The sequence below is a fragment of the Ahaetulla prasina genome, chromosome 4, assembly GCF_028640845.1.
Source record: "Ahaetulla prasina isolate Xishuangbanna chromosome 4, ASM2864084v1, whole genome shotgun sequence".
NCBI classification, from domain to species: Eukaryota; Metazoa; Chordata; class Lepidosauria; order Squamata; family Colubridae; genus Ahaetulla; species Ahaetulla prasina.
The window spans coordinates 44,718,788-44,738,329 of NC_080542.1; the positions used below are offsets into that span (position 1 = coordinate 44,718,788).

General features: G+C 45.9%; 2 protein-coding genes across 4 annotated transcripts in view; one reads left to right on the forward strand and one right to left on the reverse strand.

The window, feature by feature from the left end:
* The window catches only part of ORMDL3 (ORMDL sphingolipid biosynthesis regulator 3), a 34,687-nt gene extending 33,633 nt beyond the window's left edge, over positions 1 to 1,054 (reverse strand). Inside the window, exon 1 of the mRNA XM_058180779.1 lies at positions 901 to 1,054. The gene's annotated coding sequence lies outside the window, so the exon portion shown is untranslated. The remainder of the gene's footprint in view (positions 1 to 900) is intronic.
* Positions 1 to 19,542, forward strand: part of LRRC3C (leucine rich repeat containing 3C) — a 130,399-nt gene that overhangs the window by 40,696 nt on the left and 70,161 nt on the right. For 2 of the 3 annotated variants that reach the window (XM_058180775.1, XM_058180778.1), the window contains one exon: positions 3,525 to 3,597. The exons of the other annotated variant lie outside the window; for it this stretch is intronic. The gene's annotated coding sequence lies outside the window, so the exon portion shown is untranslated. The remainder of the gene's footprint in view (positions 1 to 3,524; positions 3,598 to 19,542) is intronic. 3 annotated transcript variants of the gene reach the window in all.

Below are 19,542 nucleotides of genomic sequence, written 5' to 3' on the forward strand. Positions count from 1 at the left end.
GGTAGCAAAGAAGTGTGTAAAATACTCAGTTCTATATTCCAGATTGATGCATTGATCCTCTAATCATCTTTTAAGCAAAAAATCTCTCTAGAATACATTTGGTGATGTCTGTTGACAGCTGTAACTAAATAATAAAACTTTGTTTCAGTTCCAGCACTTGAGAGAGATTCTTTTTCTATCCTAATCCCCACCCCACGCTTTTTTGAGACCATCAGTTCAGTCTTAAACTACAATCTTAATCAGTCCATATTTGACCTTTCTCCAGGCATGCAGAGACTAAAACTCAGGGCCAAAATGTAATAATACTGGAATTTTAAGTAAAATGACTCATAATTCCCAGGATCTAAACTTAGTTCTGTGCTCTAACACAGGAAAAATTGTGCATATATGTTCCTTGCCTATTGTTTCCTATTGGTTTTATTGCAAACTTTACTCTCATAATGAAGCCTTTGAAAATCAGCATGCACTTTTCTTGCTAACTTCTCAAATTCTACCGTCCTCCTTCCTTATCCACACAACCAGGTTTTCTGAACAAGATGTTTTTTTGGTAATTGGAACATTCACACGTTACTTCGTCCTTCAAGCACGTTCACCCATGCCCCCCACTCGGAAAAAAACAACCCTCATACAGTTGTTCTTAATCTATGCATCTCTCTCCCAGCAGAAATAGGAAGGTTTTTTTTGTCTTATTTTCCTTTGCACACTCTCTTCCACCATTATATATCCATTATATATTGTGTACCCCCGGGACACAATTTTTAAATTTCTTGTCTGCCTCCCCGTCCCCAATTTTGTTTACTATCAATCACTCAACCCCTCCCCCCGCGTTGTGCCTTTGCCTACTTTTCGCTGGAAGCAGGCAGGTCCAGTTCTCCACTCCCTTCCCCTTCCCTTCCTTACTTTCCAATGCACAATACAGTAGGCAGGCCTCCTCGCTTCCCTCTGACGTAGGTCGCCTGGAAGAGCTGGGGGGTCCTTCCGAGACAGAGAGAGAGACCCCCGCAACTCAGTCTCCGCTTTTTAAGGGCTGACAACAGAGCAAGAGCTTTCGTAGTACCGCCTCTTCAGTGCATCATCACCAGTAGACGGGCGAAGCATGTCGGGAAATGTAGTTTGCAAGAGAGCACGTGGAAGTCACTCTCCTCCAGTGTGTTCAGCTTTGTCAAGACGAATTGCAGAGAGCGAAATCGGATAGCTTCTGGCTAGGTAATTTCCCTTTACAGCACCGTGGTAGTTCAGACACACACAAAATAGCAGACTTTGTTCCTGATGTGCTAGTTTTTCTTGATGGAGAGGGATTTTGAAATCACAACTCAAATACCATTCCAATTTATCAACCAAGTAAAACTCAGTTCTCTGCCATTCCTGACTATATTGGGGAAGAAAGTTAAGGCAGACAGAGATGCTACTGGAAGAATACAAGATTCCAGTGGCCTGCTTATAAATTACATAAAGAAAATAATACTGAAATTATAAGAGGGACATATTATACTAACAGACAATGTGGCCATGCAAAAGGCATTTTCATCCAGTGGTAAAATTCAATTTTTTTTACTACCGGTCCTGTGGGGGTGGCTTGGTAGGGGTGTCAGGGAAAGGATACTGCAAAATCTCCATTCCCTCCCCACACCTGGGGGGAAGGATATTGCAAAATCTCCATTCCCAGCTCAAAAATATATTTTTGAGCTGGGAATAAATAAATATTAAAAAATATTTATTTTTTAATAATAAAAAAATAAAAAATAAAATTTAATAAAAAATAATAAAAAATTTTAAAAATATTTGCAGATCCCTCGCATCCTGGACATAAACTGTTTCAACTCCTACCCTCAAAACGATGCTATAGAGCACTGCACACCAGAACAACTAGACACAAGAACAGTTTTTTCCCGAAGGCCATCACTCTGCTAAACAAATAATTCCCTCAACACTGTCAGACTATTTACTGAATCTGCACTACTATTAATCGTTTCATAGTTCCCATCACCAATCTCTTTCCACTTATGACTGTATGACTATAACTTGTTGCTGTAAATGTTGTACCTTGATGAACGTATCTTTTCTTTTATGTACACTGAGAGCATATGCACCAAGACAAATTCCTTGTGTGTCCAATCACACTTGGCCAATAAAAAAAAAAATTAAAATTCTATTCCTGGCGGAAGGATACTACAAAATCCCATTTCCTCCCCATTCCTGGGGGAATGAAATTGCAAAATCTCCATTCCCACCCCACTCTGGGGCCAGCCAGAGCTGGTATCTCCGAACTGCTCAAAATTTTCACTACTGGTTCTTCGAACTGCTAAAAATTTCCACTACCGGTTCTCCAGAACTTGTCAGAACCTGCTGGATTTCACCCCTGATTTCATCAGTATTGTTCCAACTTCTTATAAAGGTGGTGACATTCCTTTGGAGAAAATAGATTATCCATATCTAAAGAAACAAAATTACTGAGATTTGCAGAGGCAAATTATGAACAGACCTATAACAATTCTAGCTGATAGATTGAAAATAATTTCACAAAAATTTATTCATGAGAATCAATGTGGAAACCCCACATTGATTCTCATGAATAAATTTTTGTGAAATTATACTTAAAAGACAGTTAGAAATGTGTTGGCTATTTTGGAATATTTGGAATAACATCAGTGGTGGTATTCAGCTGGTTCTATCTATAGCGGCGGCTGTGGGAGGCTCCATCCAACCGCCCAGACGTCATCCGTCATGTTTTTGACACTCTGCATATGTGCAGAAGGTCCTGTGCATAAGTAGAGGAGGCGCGTGCACTCACATTGGCAAACTAGTAGCGAAGGTAAGTGAATATCACTCCTGAACACAATGACAAACAATCCACATTGATTTTCTCAAACGAAGATAAAGTCTTTGACGATTTTAACTAGACTTTGTTGTTCAAGGTTTTGGAAGGTATGAACTATGGAGAGAACTTTACAAAGTGAGTAAGATCAATTTACACTTCATAGAGAGCACTAAATAATTGTTAATGGAGATCTAAGAAGATATAAAAAGGAACAAGATGAAGCACCTGCGGTCTCTTCTCTTATTATTTATTTTGGATTTGAAATGTTGAATAAAGATGTAAGAACAAGACAATATAATTATGGCTGTAAAGATTTTTAAAACTTTAAAAATTAAGAGCTTTTGCAGGTGATTTAGAGTTGGTTCTGGAAGATCTTTGGAAATTGAAATATTCATGGACAAATTAAAAGATTTTGGTGCATTAGTAGATTTCAAGATTAGTAAACAAGATATTAACATAAATACGAAAATAGGAGACTAAACATAATTCATTAATTAAACGTGTTTGAGAAGATTGAGAAGAAGGTAAAATATCTGGGAATCTTTATGACAAAAATGAACTATATATTATTTCAAATGTTATGGAATGGAATGGAATTAAATTAAAAAAGACATGTTAAGATGGAAGAAAATACAACTATCAGTGCTGGTGAAAATGTCTGTGATAAAAATTAAAGTTTTACTTGGATTAATCGTTTTCATTTCAGATGATATTTGTTTTGACAATGTATGCATCATTTAAACCAAGGTGACCCAAGGACTACACATGGCCCTGGACAGGTAATAATGCAGCCTCTCGAAATCATAATAAAAATATAAAATAAATAAATAAAGGAAGTTTGTAATTTATATAAATTTTAGTTAGTTATATTGTATATGTAGCCCAAAACAATTCTTCACTCAATATGGCCCAGGCAAGTCAAAAGATCAGATACATCTGATTTAAACAGTGGCAGAAAGAGTCAGCCAAATTTGGGGGGGGGGGAGGGAGGCATGATTTAGGTCAGAGGTGTCAAACTCGTTTTCATTGAGGCCTGCATCAGGGTTGTGTTTGACCTCAGGGGGCCAGGGTGGACATGGCCAGTGTAGGTGTGGCCAGCTCAACATCACTTGTGTCAGGGGTACCTGTGATAGCCCGAGTTCTCTGCCAATGAAAACAGGCTCCCAAGCTCTGCAATGGCCTTCTGCAACCTTCTGCAAGTGAAAATGGAACTCAGGAGAGCCACACGGTTCTCCCAAGCTTTGTTTTCGCTGGCAGAGGCAATGCAGGCCAGTCCTTTGCTGCTTCCAGGGTGGCCTCAGGACCAGATCTAAGCACCCTGCGGGCTGAATTTGGCCCCTGGGCCTTGAGTTTGACACCCCTGATTTAGATATAAAGTATTTATTTATTTATTTTATTTATTATTTAAATTTGTATACCGCCCTTCTCCCGAAGGACTCAGGGCGGTTCACAGCCAAGTAAAAATACATAATACACTATAAATACAATTAAAATACTATTAAAAAACTTATTAAATTGGCCAGAATTAAAATTTAGAAAATAAAACCCATTAAAAACCCATAAACTTAAAAAACTAACCCAGTCCAGCGCAGATGAATAAGTGAGTTTTAAGCTCACGGCGAAAGGTTCGGAGGTCCGGAAGTTGACGGAGTCCTGGGGGGAGTTCGTTCCAGAGGGCGGGAGCCCCCACAGAGAAGGCCCTTCCCCTGGGCGTCGCCAGACGACACTGTCGCGCCGACGGCACCCTGAGGAGTCCCTCTCTGTGAGAGCGCACGGGTCGGTGAGAGGTATTCGGTAGCAGCAGGCGGTCCCGTAAGTAACCCGGCCCTATGCCATGGAGCGCTTTAAAGACGTTCACCAACACCTTGAAGCGCACCCGGAAGGCCACAGGTAGCCAGTGCAGCCTGCGTAGGATAGGTGTCACATGGGAGCCACGAGGGGCTCCCTCTATCACCCGCGCAGCTGCATTCTGGACTAACTGTAGCCTCCGGATGCCCCTCAAGGGGAGCCCCATGTAGAGAGCATTGCAGTAGTCCAGACGAGACGTCACAAGGGCGTGAGTGACTGTGCACAAGGCATCCCGGTCTAGAAAGGGGCGCAACTGGCGCACCAGGCGAACCTGGTGGAAAGCTCTCCTGGAGACGGCCGTCAAGTGGTCTTCAAAAGACAGCCGTTCATCCAGGAGAACGCCCAAATTGCGTACCCTCTCCATCGGGGCCAATGACTCGCTCCCGACAGTCAGCCGCGGACTCAGCTGACTGTACCGGGATGCCGGCATCCACAGCCACTCCGTCTTGGAGGGATTGAGCTTGAGCCTGTTTCTCCCCATCCAGACCCGTACGGCTTCCAAACACCGGGACAGCACTTCGATAGCTTCATTGGGGTGGCCCGGTGTGGAAAAGTACAGCTGGGTGTCATCAGCGTACAGCTGGTACCTCACACCGAAGCCACTGATGATCTCACCCAGCGGCTTCATATAGATGTTGAACAGAAGGGGCGAAAGAATCGACCCCTGCGGCACCCCACAAGTGAGGCGCCGCGGGGTTGACCTCTGCCCCCCCGTCAACACCGTCTGCGACCGGTCGGAGAGAAAGGAGGAGAACCACCGATAAACGGTGCCTCCCACTCCCAATCCCTCCAACCGGCGCAGCAGGATACCATGGTCGATGGTATCGAAAGCCGCTGAGAGGTCTAATAGGACCAGGGCAGAGGAACAACCCCTATCCCTGGCCCTCCAGAGATCATCCACCAATGCGACCAAAGCCGTCTCAGTGCTATAACCGGGCCGGAAGCCGGACTGGAACGGGTCCAGATAGACAGTTTCCTCCAGGTGCAAGGGAAACTGATATGCCACCATACTCTCTACAACCTTCGCCGCGGCGGGTTGAGACCGGACGATAATTACCTAAAACAGCCGGGTCCAGGGAAGGCTTCTTGAGGAGGGGCCTCACCACCGCCTCTTTCAAGGCGGCCGGAAAGACTCCCTCCAACAAGGAAGCACTCGTAATCCCCTGGAGCCAGCCTCGTGTCACCTCCTGAGTGGCCAGCACCAGCCAGGAGGGGCACGGGTCCAGTAAACACGTGGTGGCATTCAATCTACCCAGCAACCTGTCCATGTCCTCAGGAGTCACAGGGTCAAACTCATCCCAAACAACATCACCAAGACCGCCCTCAGATGCCCCGTCCGAATCGCCACAATTTTGGTCCAGGCCGTCCCTAAGCTGAACGATTTTATTGTATAGATAACCGTTAAACTCCTCAGCACGTCCCTGCAACGCGTCATCCCGCTCCCCCTGGTGAAGGAGGGAGCGGGTCACCCGAAACAGGGCAGCTGGGCGGTTATCTGCCGACGCAATGAGGGAGGAGGCGTAGCAACGCCTCGCTTCCCTCAGTGCCACTAGGTAGGTCCTAGTATAGGATCTAACTAGTGTCCGATCAGCCTCTGAGCGGCTGGACTTCCAGGAACTCTCTAGGCGTCTTCTCCGGCGTTTCATCCCCCTCAGCTCCTCGGAGAACCAAGTATTATAAGATGCAAAGGAAAAAGGAGAATTATTATTATTATTATTTATTGAATTTTTATACCGCCCTTCTCCCGAAGGACTCAGGGCGGTGTACAGCTGGAGATAAAATACAAAATATGTACAATTAAAACAAATTAAAACATATCAAAATTACAAAAATGGCTAATAATTAAAATTAAATTTAAAATATTTAAGAATATTAATAAAACCCCAATTTAAAATCAAACTATTATGCCAGTCCCGCTTGAATAAATAAGTATGTTTTTAGCTCACGACGGAAGGTCCGAAGATCAGGCACTTGACGTAGGCCAGGGGGGAGTTCATTCCAGAGCGTCGATGCTCCCACAGAGAAGGCCCTACCCCTGGGGGCCGCCAGCCGACACTGTTTGGCGGACGGCACCCTGAGGAGACCCTCTCTATGAGAGCGTACGGGTCGGTGGGAGGCATAGGGTAACAGCAGGCGGTCTCGTAAGTACCCGGGTCCTAAGCCCAATTGGGTCTACCTGGATAGAAATTGTATTTTGCAGCGTGCTGTTTGGTTTAGATGAAGGCCTTTTAGGATTTGGCTGGCATGGATATTTGTAATACAAGTAGTCCTCAACCTTTGACCACAATTGAGCACAACATTTCTGTTGTTAAGTGAGAGATTTGTTAGTGAGTTTTGCCTTATTTTATGATCTTCCTTGTTACAGTTGTTAAGCGAACCACTGCGGTTGTTAAAGTAAGTGACACTGTTGTTAAGTGAACCTGGCTTCCCCATTGAGTTCGCTTGTCAGAAGGCCACAAAAGCTGATCACAAGAACCCGGGATTACTGCAACCGTCATAAATATGAGTCAGTTGCCAAGAGTCTGAATTTTGTCCCCGTGACCAGAGAAATGCTGCAGTGTGAAAAATGGTCATTTCACCTTTTTCAGTGCTGTTGTAACTTTGAACAGTCACTAAATGAACTGTTGTAAGTCAAGGATTACCTGTACGATAGTGTCAGAGTTAATGTGGATTTAAAAAAAAATATGTTAGACATGCCTTATTAAGAATACGGAATAGATACATGTATGACTGAAAACACCTTTGAGGCTGTTAGCACAGAAAGTCCACCTGGTGTAGCCAAGTCTTTAGACTGTCTTGGAAGGCTAAAAGGGAAGTGTGATGTTCCAAAAGTGGCAAAAAAATAATATTTTAACTGTGATCGTTACATCCTTCTAGATATAGTATTTTATGCCATTTTGGTGGCAATTGCATTACTTTGTTTCATTGTAAAGTTTCAGGAAGCAAACGAGCGGCCAAAAGAATAGAATAGAATAGAATAGAATAGAATAGAATAGAATAGAATAGAATAGAATAGAATAGAATTTTTATTGGCCAAGTGTGATTGGACACACAAGGAATTTGTCTTGGTGCATATGCTTTCAGTGTACATAAAAGAAAAGATACGTTCATCAAGGTACAACATTTACAACACAATTGATGATCAATATATCAATGTAAATCATAAGGATTGCCAGCAACAAGTTATAGTCATACAGTCATAAGTGGAAGGAGATTGGTGATGGGAACTATGAAACGATTAATAGTAGTGCAGATTCAGTAAATAGTCTGACAGTGTTGAGGGAATTATTTGTTTAGCAGAGTGATGGCCTTCGGGAAAAAACTGTTCTTGTGTCTAGTTGTTCTGGTGTGCAGTGCTCTATAGCGTCGTTTTGAGGGTAGGAGTTGAAACAGTTTATGTCCAGGATGCGAGGGATCTGCAAATATTTTCACGGCCCTCTTCTTGATTCGTGCAGTATACAGGTCCTCAATGGAAGGCAAGATGGTAGCAATTATTTTTTCTGCAGTTCTAATTATCCTCTGAAGTCTGTGTTTTTCTTGTTGGGTTGCAGAACCGAACCAGACAGTTATAGAGGTGCAAATGACAGACTCAATAATTCCTCTGTAGAATTGGATCAGCAGCTCCTTGGGCAGTTTGAGCTTACTGAGTTGGCGCAGAAAGAACATTCTTTGTTGTCCTTTTTTGATGTTTTTGATGTTAGCTGTCCATTTGAGATCTTGCGATATGATAGAACCCAGAAATTTGAAGGTTTCTACTGTTGATACTGTGTTGTCAAGTATTGTGAGAGGTGGAAGTATGGAAGGGTTTTTCCTAAAGTCTACCACCATTTCTACGGTTTTGAGTGTGTTCAGTTCCAGATTGTTTTGGTTGCACCACAAGGCTAATCGTTCGACCTCTCGTCTGTATGCGGATTCGTCATTGTCTCGAATGAGACCAATCACTGTTATGTCATCTGCGAACTTCAGTAGCTTAACAGATGGATCATTGGAGATGCAGTCATTGGTATACAGAGAGAAGAGAAGTGGGGAGAGCACACAGCCTTGGGGGGCCCCTGTGCTAATTGTACAGGTATTTGATGTGATCTTGCTTAGCTTCACCTGCTGCTTCCTGTTTGTTAGGAAGCTTGTGATCCACTTACAAGCCTGTTCCGGTACCTGTAGCTGGTTTAGCTTAGTTAGAAGAATGTCTGGAATGATGGTATTGAATGCTGAACTAAAGTCTACAAAAAGGACCCTTGCATAGGTCTTTGGAGACTCAAGATGTTGTAGGATGTAGTGCAGAGCCATATTAACAGCATCATCTGTTGATCTATTTGCTCGGTATGCAAATTGCAAGGGGTCTAACAGCGGATCCGTGATGGTTTTCAGGTAGGAAAGCACTAGCCTTTCAAAGGTTTTCATGACTACAGATATTAAAGCAACTGGTCTGTAGTCATTCAGTTCCTTGATGGTGGGCTTCTTTGGCACTGGGATGATGGTAGAGCATTTGAAGCAAGAAGGAACATAACACATCTCTACTGATTTATTGGAAATATGGGTGAAGATGGAGGCCAATTGGTTAGCACAGACTTTTAAGCAAGAAGGAGTTATCTTGTCTGGGCCTGGAGCTTTTCCTGGCTTTTGTCTGTGAAATAGGTCCTGCACTTCTTTTTCTGTGATCACTAGGGGTTGTGAACCCAATGAAATGGGGTCAATTGTAGAAGGCTTGGCTGTTGTTGGTATGTCTGAGATGGGGGTTGTGGAGATAGGTGGCTGTAGTTTCCTTTCAAACCTGCAGTAAAACTCATTCAGGTCATCTGCCAGTTGTTGATTACCTTCAGCCTGGGAAGGAGGTTTGCCATAGCCGGTGATATTTTTAAGAGTTTTCCACATGTTTGCTGGTTCATTTGCTGAAAACTGATTCTTTAGCTTTTCAGAGTAGCTTCTTTTTGCTGCTCTTATCTCCCTTGTTAGTGCATTTCTGGCCTGATTGTACAGCATTTTATCACCTTTTCTGTAGGCTTCCTCTTTGGAATGTCGTAGCTGCTTAAGTTTAGGTGTAAACCAAGGTTTGTTGTTACTGTGTATTCGCAAGTTCCTTGTAGGTACACATAGGTCTTCACAGAAGCTGACATATGATGTTACAGTATCTGTGAGTTCATCCAGGTCTGCAGAGGTATCTTTAAAAATATTCCAATCAGTGCAGTCAAAACATGCCTGTAGCTTTAATTCTGATTCCTCCATCCAGGTTTTCACTGATTTAATTATTGGTTTTATGGCTTTAAGTCTTTGCCTGTAAGCAGGTACAAGATGAATCATGCAATGATCAGAGTGTCCTACAGCTGCACGTGGTAAAGACCGATAGGCATATTTTAGTGTTGTGTAGCAGTGATCTAGAGTATTCTTGCCTCTGGTGGGACAATTGACATGCTGAAAGTATTTTGGTAGTTCTTTCCTTAAGTTTGCCTTCTTTAGATCTCCCAAAACAATGGCCAGTGAATCAGGGTGTTTGGCTTCAGCCTCCATGATTTGGTCAGTTAGAGTTTGTAATGCCTTGTTTACACAGGCTTGTGGTGGGACATAAACAGCAATTAGAAGAAATGAGGAAAATTCACGAGGCGAATAGTAAGGTTTGCAGTTGATAATTAGAGTCTCTAAATTGTTGTCACAGAATTTGTAAATTATGTTAAAATCTTGACACCAGGTTGTATTAATATATAGACATAAGCCTCCTCCTTTCTTTTTACCAGATGTTTCTGGAATCCTGTCTGATCGTTCAATTTGAAATCCTGGAATGTTCAGGCTGCTATTTTCAATTGATTCATTTAACCAGGTTTCAGAGAAGCATAGGACTGCTGAATTGCGAAAATCAGAATAGTATTTGTTTAAGAGGAGTATTTCATCCATCTTATTTGCAAGTGAGCGTATATTTGTTAGGAAAATTGAAGGCAGAGGAGTTTTAATGCGACTTCTTAATCTGTTTAAGATCCCAGATCGTTTACCTCTTCTCCTTCATTTCCGTCGTTTGGTGTTTTTTTGTAATCCATGGCTCCATGGGAATTGCCTCCTCCTGTGTTAGAATCTCCTCCGTGTTTGTAAAGACAGGTGGGGGTGAGATTAAAGAAAACTGCTTCTTAAAGAAATGTTAATTTTTAGCAGATGGTCTCGTGAGTAGGAAATCCGTAGTGAGTCACAGAGAACAATTAGAAATAAAGAAACAATTAGAGAGCATTTCACCGAGGCAGCCTTCGTCGGCGCCATCTTAGGCAGATGAATCATGTGGTGTTTCCTGTATAAAAATAGAGATTTGGGGGATGAGGTAAAGTAATGGCCATGTAAAACACTATATATAGGAGCATGGCACAGTATAATAGAGAATAATAAAATAACACAGTTGGAAGGGACCTCGGAGGTCTTCTAGTCCAACCCCCTGCTCAGGCAGGAAGCCCTATATCATTCCAGACAAATGGTTGTCCAGTCTCTTCTTAAAAATTTCCAGTGTTGGAGCATTCACAACTTCTGGGAGCAAGTTTTCCACTGATTAATTGTTCTAACTGTCAGGAAATTTTCCTTAGTTCTAGGTTATTGTAGATAACATGCTGGCTGGGGAATTCTGGGAGTTGAAATCCTGAGAAACTCTGATCTATGCTTTTCTGATAATTTCGTTATGTGCGAAGCCATCTCTGCTTTGTTTGCTATGCCCATCCATGGGACAACCCAAAGTGAAACTAAGGGTCTTTATAATGTTTCTCCCAGACAGCTCTGCCCTAAAGCATTTAAAAGACCTTAAAATAGAGAGGAAATTCTTAATGATAGCCCTGTAGCCCAGATTGTAGTTTGGGACAATTTACTGCTTCTCACTGCAGCTTTTGAACTGCTGAGTCCTGCAAGCTTCACTTCTATCCTCCAGGCTATTTAAAATTTCTGTGAAGCTATTGGGAACCATTGTTGGTGGGTGTGGAGCTGGGGATCATGTACATGTGGATGGCACTGAGCTTTATTTTCTATCCTATCATTAGGTTTGTTAGGTTCATACAATGTGCCTTGCTCAGATTGTGGAGCTGTAACAATTTATCATGACTTGAGATTGGATAGCAGATTTTGTAGTAGAAGGACATCTTCGTGGAAAGGTGGGATTTTTTTAATTTTTTTTTATTTATTTGTCACAATAGCATATATAAGCATAAGCATGAAATAACTATATGATATATAAGCATATATATAGGCATAAGTATGTAATAACTATACAAAATTGGATACAATCAAAAGGAACATTAGGACAGGAATGGTAGGCACGTTGGTGCTCTTATGCACGCCCCTTACTTATTTATTTTTATTTATTTATTCAAATTTATATACCGCCCTATCTCCCGAAGGACTCAGGGCGGTGTACAGGCATTTAAAAGACATATAAATACAATATAAAACAATTAAAAAACTGATTCTAAAAAGCCCGTAAATTTAGAATTAAAATATCAAATAAAACCCAATTTAAAACCAATAATTTAAAATCTAGCTCAGCCCTGCACAATTAAATAAATACGTTTTAAGCCCAGCGGAAGGTCCGGAGGTCCGAGAGCTGGCGAAGTCGGGGGGGTAGTTCATTCCAGAGGGTGGGGGCCCCCACAGAGAAGGCCCTTCCCCTGGGTGTCGCCAGACGACATTGCCGCGCCGACGGCACCCTGAGGAGACCCTCTCTGTGAGAGCGCACGGTCGGTGAGAGATATTCGGTAGCAGTAGGCGGTCCCGTAGTAACCCGCCCAATGCCATGGGCGCTTTAAAGGTGGTCACCAAAACCTTGAAGCGCACCCGGAAAGCCACAGGTAGCCAGTGCAGCCTGCGCAGGATGGGTGTTATACGGGAGCCACGGGGGGCTCCATCTATCACCCGCGCAGCCGCTTTCTGGACTAACTGCAGCCTCCGGATGCCCTTCAAGGGGAGCCCCATGTAGAGAGCATTGCAGTAATCCAGACGAGACGTCACGAGTGCGTGAGTGACCGTGCATAGGGCATCCCGGTCCAGAAAGGGGCGCAACTGGCGTACCAGGCGAACCTGGTAGAACGCTCTCCTGGAGACGGCCGTCAAATGGTCTTCTAGAGACAGCCGTTCATCCAGGAGGACGCCTAAGTTGCGGACCCTTTCCATCGGGGCCAATGACTCGCCACCGATGGTCATCCGCGGATCTAGCTGACTGTATCGGGATGCCGGCACCCACAGCCACTCTGTCTTGGAGGGATTGAGCTTGAGCCTATTTCTCCCCATCCAGACCCGTACGGCCTCCAGGCACCGGGACAGCACTTCGATAGCCGTTGGGGTGGTCCGGTGTGAAAAGTACAGCTGGGTGTCATCCGCATACAGCTGGTACTTCACACGAAACCACTGATGATCTCACCCAGCGGCTTCATGTAGATGTTAAACAGAAGGCGAGAGGATCGATCCTGCGGCACCCACAAGTGAGGCGCCTCGGGGTCGACCTCTGCCCCCCCGTCAACACCGACTGCGACCGGTCGGAGAGATAGGAGGAGAACCACCGATAAACGGTGCCTCCCACTCCCAATCCCTCCAACCGGCGCAGCAGGATACCATGGTCGATGGTATCGAAAGCCGCTGAGAGGTCTAATAGGACCAGGGCAGAGGAGCAACCCTGTCCCTGGCCCTCCAGAGATCATCCACCAACGCGACCAAAGCCGTCTCCGTGCTGTAACCGGGCCGAAAACCGGACTGGAACGGGTCTAGATAGACAGTTTCATCCAGGTGCAAGGGAAATTGATATGCCACCATACTCTCTACAACCTTCGCATGGCGGGTTGGAGACCGACGATAATTACCTAAAACAGCCGGGTCCAAGGACGGCTTCTTAAGGAGGGGCCTCACCACCGCCTCTTTCAAGGCGGCCGGGAAGACACCCTCCACCAAAGAAGCAGTCGTAATCGCCTGGAGCCAGCCTCGTGTCACCTCTCGAGTGGCCAGCACCAGCCAAGAGGGGCACGGGTCCAGTAAACACGTGGTGGCATTCAACCTACCCAACAACCTGTCCATGTCCTCGGGAGCCACAGGGTCAAACTCATCCCACACAATGTCACCAAGACCACCCTCGTGCATCTCGCCCGTATCACTGCAATCTTGGTCCAGACCATCCCGAAGCTGAACGATTTTATCGTATAGATAACTGTTAAACTCCTCAGCACGTCCTGCAGCGGGTCATCCCGCTCCCCTGGTGTAGGAGGGCGAGTCACCCAAACAGGGCGGCTGGGCGGTTATCTGCCGATGCAATGAGGGAGGAGGCGTAGCTACGCCTCGCTTCCCTCAATGCCACTAGGTAAGTCCTAGTATAGGACTTCACTAGTGTCCGATCAGCTTCCGAACGGCTAGACCTCCAGAGACTCTCCAGGCGTCTTCTTCCGCGCTTCATCCCTCTCCGCTCCTCGGCGGACCAAAGAGCCGGTTGGGACCTCGCCGGGTCAGAGGCCGCAAAGGCACGACACGGACCAAGGCCCCCGCCGCGGCCTGTTCCCAGGCCGCAACAAGTTCCTCAGTCGAGCCGTGAGCCAGACCCTCAGGAAATGGCCCAAGCTCCGTCCGGAACCCATCCGGGTCCATCAGGCGCCTGGGACGGAACCAACGTGTCGGCTCCGTCTCCCTGCGGTGGTGAATGGCGGTCAGAAAGTCCAGGCGAAGAAGAGAGTGATCTGACCATGACAAAGGTTCAATGACTAATTCCTTTAAGTCCAGATCTCTCAACCACTGACCAGAGAGAAAAATCAGATCCAGGGTGCCACCCCCAATGTGAGTAGGGCCATCAACTACTTGGGTCATGTCCAAGGCCGTCATGGAAGCCATGAACTCCCGAGCTGCCGTCGATGACGAGCCGGACGATGGCAAGTTAAAGTCCCCCATGACTAAAAGTCTGGGGGTCTCAACTGCCACCCCAGCCAGCACCTCCAGGAGCTCGGGCAGGGCAGCTGTCACGCAGCAAGGAGCCAGGTACGTGATCAGCATACCCATCTGACACCTATGACCCCATCTCACAAAGAGGATTCGCACCCGCAATCTGAGGTACAGTGGTCTCCTCGGCTCTAGACTCTCTAATCACAACCGCCACCCCCACCCCTACCCTGGCCCTCGGCTGATGGAATGCACGGAAACCCGACGGGCACAGCCCAACCAGGGGCACGCCCCCTTCAGTGCCCAACCAGGTCTCCGAAATGCCCATAAGGTCCGCGAACCCCTGTATAAGGTCACAAACGAGGGGCTTTGTTCACCACGGACCGGGCATTGCACAACATCAGCCGGAGGCCCAAGCTCTGAGGATCCTGACCATCCGGGAACGGGTGAAGTCAAGGGGTCGGAGCGTGATCGCTTTCAAACATCGAGCACGCGCTCCCGAAACTTGGTATGACCTCGCTTCCGCCATACCTGCCTCTCCCACTTACCGTGTCGATAGAACCACCCTCACAAATAGGAACACGCTCTCCCCCATAACCTCTGGACCTAATAAAGAAAACCGCCATGAGCATGTGCAGGAACTGGCCCCTACCCGACGGGTTACCCCATTACCCGCCTTACCCTCCCACCCTTAAAATTCCCTTTCTAAAAACCCCATAAACCCTTCTTTTTAGCATGCCACCTCTGTGGGTCCCAAGACCCGTCATAGAGGCCGGCCCTCGATAATGTGGTGGGCCATTCCTGCGAGGCGGGGGCACCTCGCAGGCGCAAGAGTTCCTGTGGCGAATAACGCATAGAATCAACCATCAGCTGACTATGTCCCATTTGGCAGCCGAGATGTTATACTGGGATGTCATTCTGGAGTCCGGTAACGGATGGAAAAAAGAGATGGAAAGAAGAGATAGGCAGTCCGTCCTAAAGAGATGTAAAATCCATTATATCCTGATGGATTAGCAGACAAAAGATCGTAAACCGTCTCAACCCATCTACCAGGTAGATGTTCCGCTGGACCGGAGTGTGCCGTCTGCGGGAGAGATGTTCCAGCAGTCCAGGAAGGAGGTCCGGGGGTGGGGGTAAAGGGTAGCCACAGTGTCAGCTGGAGAATACACCTTCCTGCCCCACGCCTCAACATGGTCGTCATGTCCATCACTTGCCCCCACCCTCAGTGGGAGAGATGATCCAACAAGCTGGAAACCAGAAGCCCAAGGAGGCGTAGTCCAGGGGTGCAAACAAGGCGCAGCTGAATAAGCGCCATCTCAACTGAAAAACATGCAGCCCCCTCTCCCCATCTCCACAAGGCCGCCTTCACCAGTCCGCCAAGCCTCCACCGCCGACGGAAAAGATGTTTTGAAAAAGCGAGGGCCAAAGTGCTGAGCCACACAACCCGGGCGTCGCGGCGAAGCTGGCATCCGCCGCCCCCCCCACACCTCCACATGGCCGTTCGTCTCCCACCGCTCACCCTGTAACCAACAGGGAGATGACAACAAGAGCGGGGAGCTGAGTCCATGCGGCTTAGTCCAGGGTGGGTGTCACCTGATGGAAGCGGTAGCGGCGCTAGAAACCCACGCCGCTCACCGCCAAACAGCTGAGAACAGCTGAGGGTCGGCCGGCCGCCCACGCACCTCCGCAGGGCCGCCATCTTCATCCGCCCCGTCTCCGGTTCCTCCGGCCTCCAGCGCAGCAACCGCGGGTTCAAGGAGGTCCAAAGACCCCACCCGCGATTGCTGAGATGTAATATTCACCGGGCCGAGGGGAACCAGCGGCATAGGCGACAGCAAAACATCGCCATCAGCCAGGGATCCGCCAGCCGATGATCCGGCGTTTCAGTAAGCCGCCATCTTGCGCATGCGTAGAAGAGAATCCCAGACCTCTTAGGAACACAACACAACACAACTGACTCACACACAATGTAAAAGCAGTGCACTTTACCCAAAATGGCCCCTGCAACAAGCAGGAATCTCACACGATCACAAAAAGCTCAAAAACCAACTTTCACACTTTACATACACACAACACAACACAACTGACTCACACATACACACACAAAATGCCACATACAGTTTTGTGAGATTTTGTGTTTGTGTAGTTAGAGTGAAACACTACAGAAACACACCAAATCTCAGCTGCACAAATATTTTATTTTATTATTTTATTTTATTTATATTTTTTAGATCAGGAGTCTATAACCTTAGTAACTTTAAGGTTTGTGGACTTCAATTCCCAGAGTTCCTCAGCCAGCAAAGCAGGCAGATTGAGTTGCTCACTGAGGAAATGGATTGCAAGCAGGTAGATTCAGTTGCTAGCTAATGCAACTGATGTAAAGCATGGCTTTGCCATCCAGAAAGGAGCAGCAATAAGCAAGTGGGGATGGGGCATTGGGTGGGCATGAGTGGGGGCTATTGTAAGAGGTTGTTTAAAATGATTTTAAAAGCCTGTGATGATCAGGCAACTCATCTGGGATTGCCAGAGGAAAAAAGATTTTAAAAGCTTCTCTGATGATGCCAGCTGAAGTTGCCTCATAGCAGCCCAGAACCTCTTAAAATAATTGTTTTAACAAGCTCTTCGGCTGAAGAGCTTGTAGGAAACATGTTTTTTAAGGTTCTGGTGATGAGGAACTCAGCTGGGGTCGCCAGAGGAGCCTTTTAAAACCTTTTTTTAAGGTCTCCTCGGCCGAAGAGGTTGTTAAGAAAAAGAGTTTAAAAGGTTCTGACGATCCCAGCCAAGCCGCGGGATCATCAAAAGCTTTTTTTTAATTTTTAAAGGCAAGTTTCGGCTGAAGAAAAACTGCTTTTAAAAGTAAAAAAAAAAACACCTCTGATGATGGCGCGGCTCAGCAGAGGAGGGGGCGAGACCAGGGATTTTTGCTACCGGTTCTCTGAACCACCAGCTGCCATCGCTACTGGATCGGGTGAGCCGGTCCGAACCAGGAGCATTTCACCCCTGTTCTGGGCCCACCAGAAGTAGGGAAACAGGCTGTTTTCTGCCTCCGGAGGGCCTGGGGGGTGGTGGGGAAGGCCTGTTTTTCTCTCTCACCTGGCTCCAGAGCCGCTCTAGGAGCCTGGGGAGGGCAAAAACAGCCTCCCCCACCCCAGAGACCCTCCAGAGGCCAGAAACGGTCTGTTTACCAACTCCTGGTTGGACAGGAAGTGACGTTAGATTCTATGCAATCTAAACAGGATCAGATTATTGTAATATGATCTATGAGGGGAATGTCTTTTCAAGAAACTTAGAAATTGCACTGAGTTCACTGATGGCCAGATTTCTCCTGGGCGTTTTCCAGTAAAAGCATATGATGCCTATTCTGGTCAACTCGCACAGATTGCCAACAGATTTCCCAATTAAATTCACTGTGCTAATATTTTTATTTTATTATTTATAACATGTACATGTCACCTCATTTGCCGCAACTGGGTAGCTTTGACCTTGTGTTGTCTGTATTTGAACCAACACGTTCCATATAGATTGGGTGCCCGAATCAACTTCAAAGAGTTTATTAATAGTGTCTTAGAAGATCTTCTCTGCAGTGCTTCAAGAGACCAAATTGATAAGCTTTCTCATTATTTCCTCAAAATTTTAAAAAAATCTTTCTTTGCACAGGGTTCACTACCTGATGTATGGGTTTGCTTCATTGACTAGTGTTGCATGTCGTTGGCTCATCTGTGGTTCAGGGTGTGGCAAGCAAGCACATTTAAAGCCTTTTACAAGGAAGTGGTTTGTAGGCAATCCAACAAATCATTGAGAACCATTTTCAGGGGTTATTAACCCCTTCCTTTCTGAAGCTTTTGCCTATTTAATGAACCTTCTCATAATCCTAAAAGCTTTAACCAAAAACTTCTACTATTGACCTCACCCCATTCCTGAGAGGACCATAAGGGGCGTGCATAAGCGCACAAATGTGCCTGCCGTTCCTGTCCTATTGTTTTTCTTTTCTTCTTCATATATATATATTATATTATACCGTTATATACTATATAACCTTTCTGTATGATACTTACATATATTGTTGTGACAAAAATAAATAAATAAATAAAATAAAACCTCCTTCAACACTCTCTACTCCTCCAATCCTGAATGGAATACAGTCATAGCTGTTCGCAGCTTTTACCCACTGGTCAGCCTCCAAGAACTCTGTCCTACATTTCTTGGTATTAATGCTGTGAGGGCAGTGGTGGGATTCAAATAATTTAACCACCGGTTCTCTGCCCTAATGACCAGCTGGGTAGGCATGGCTCAGTGGTCATGTGACCGTGTGGGCATGGCCAACTCAACGTCACTAACATCGATGGGCGCTTCGCCTTAGCTGTTACAATGTAATAAGGGTTAAGCAGAGAGGCAGTTTCTGTAAGCAGGGCAATAAAGATTAGGCTAGAAACAACACCAGAATGGTTCCTTCCTGCCTTTCTTACAGGATTAGTCCTGTAAAGTGAAAAAACAAAAAACAAAATAAGATTTCATCCAACAACTGGTTCTTCGAACTGCTTAGAAAGTTAACAACCGGTTCTCCTGAATTGGTGCGAACCGGCTGAATCCCAACACTGTGTGAAGGGAACACCTCCCCACACACTGCCTTTCTGAAAGGAGCAGCTGAGGATTCCCTGGGTGGTCTCAGGAACAAAAAGAGTTCCCTTTCCCTGCTCTCATTCCAGCTGCTTTCTGACATTTCATTTCTCATTGCATACTAATCAGCGCTGTTGGTATACTCTGCATCCTTCAGTATGGTTCCTGGGCCGCTGAATGCAGGAAGGGGGGAGGGGCGGTGGCATTGGAAATGATTCCACTGACAATTTTCAAAACCTGTGACAGCCCTTCTTTAAGGGAACCTCTGTGCTTTATGTTTGAAAAGATGTGAGGATGGCATATATCAGGGCTGTCAAACTCCTGGCCCATAGGGCTGGATGTATCACACACACTGGCCATGCCCATGCCCGGTTTAGCGAAGGGGGAAAAAGTCC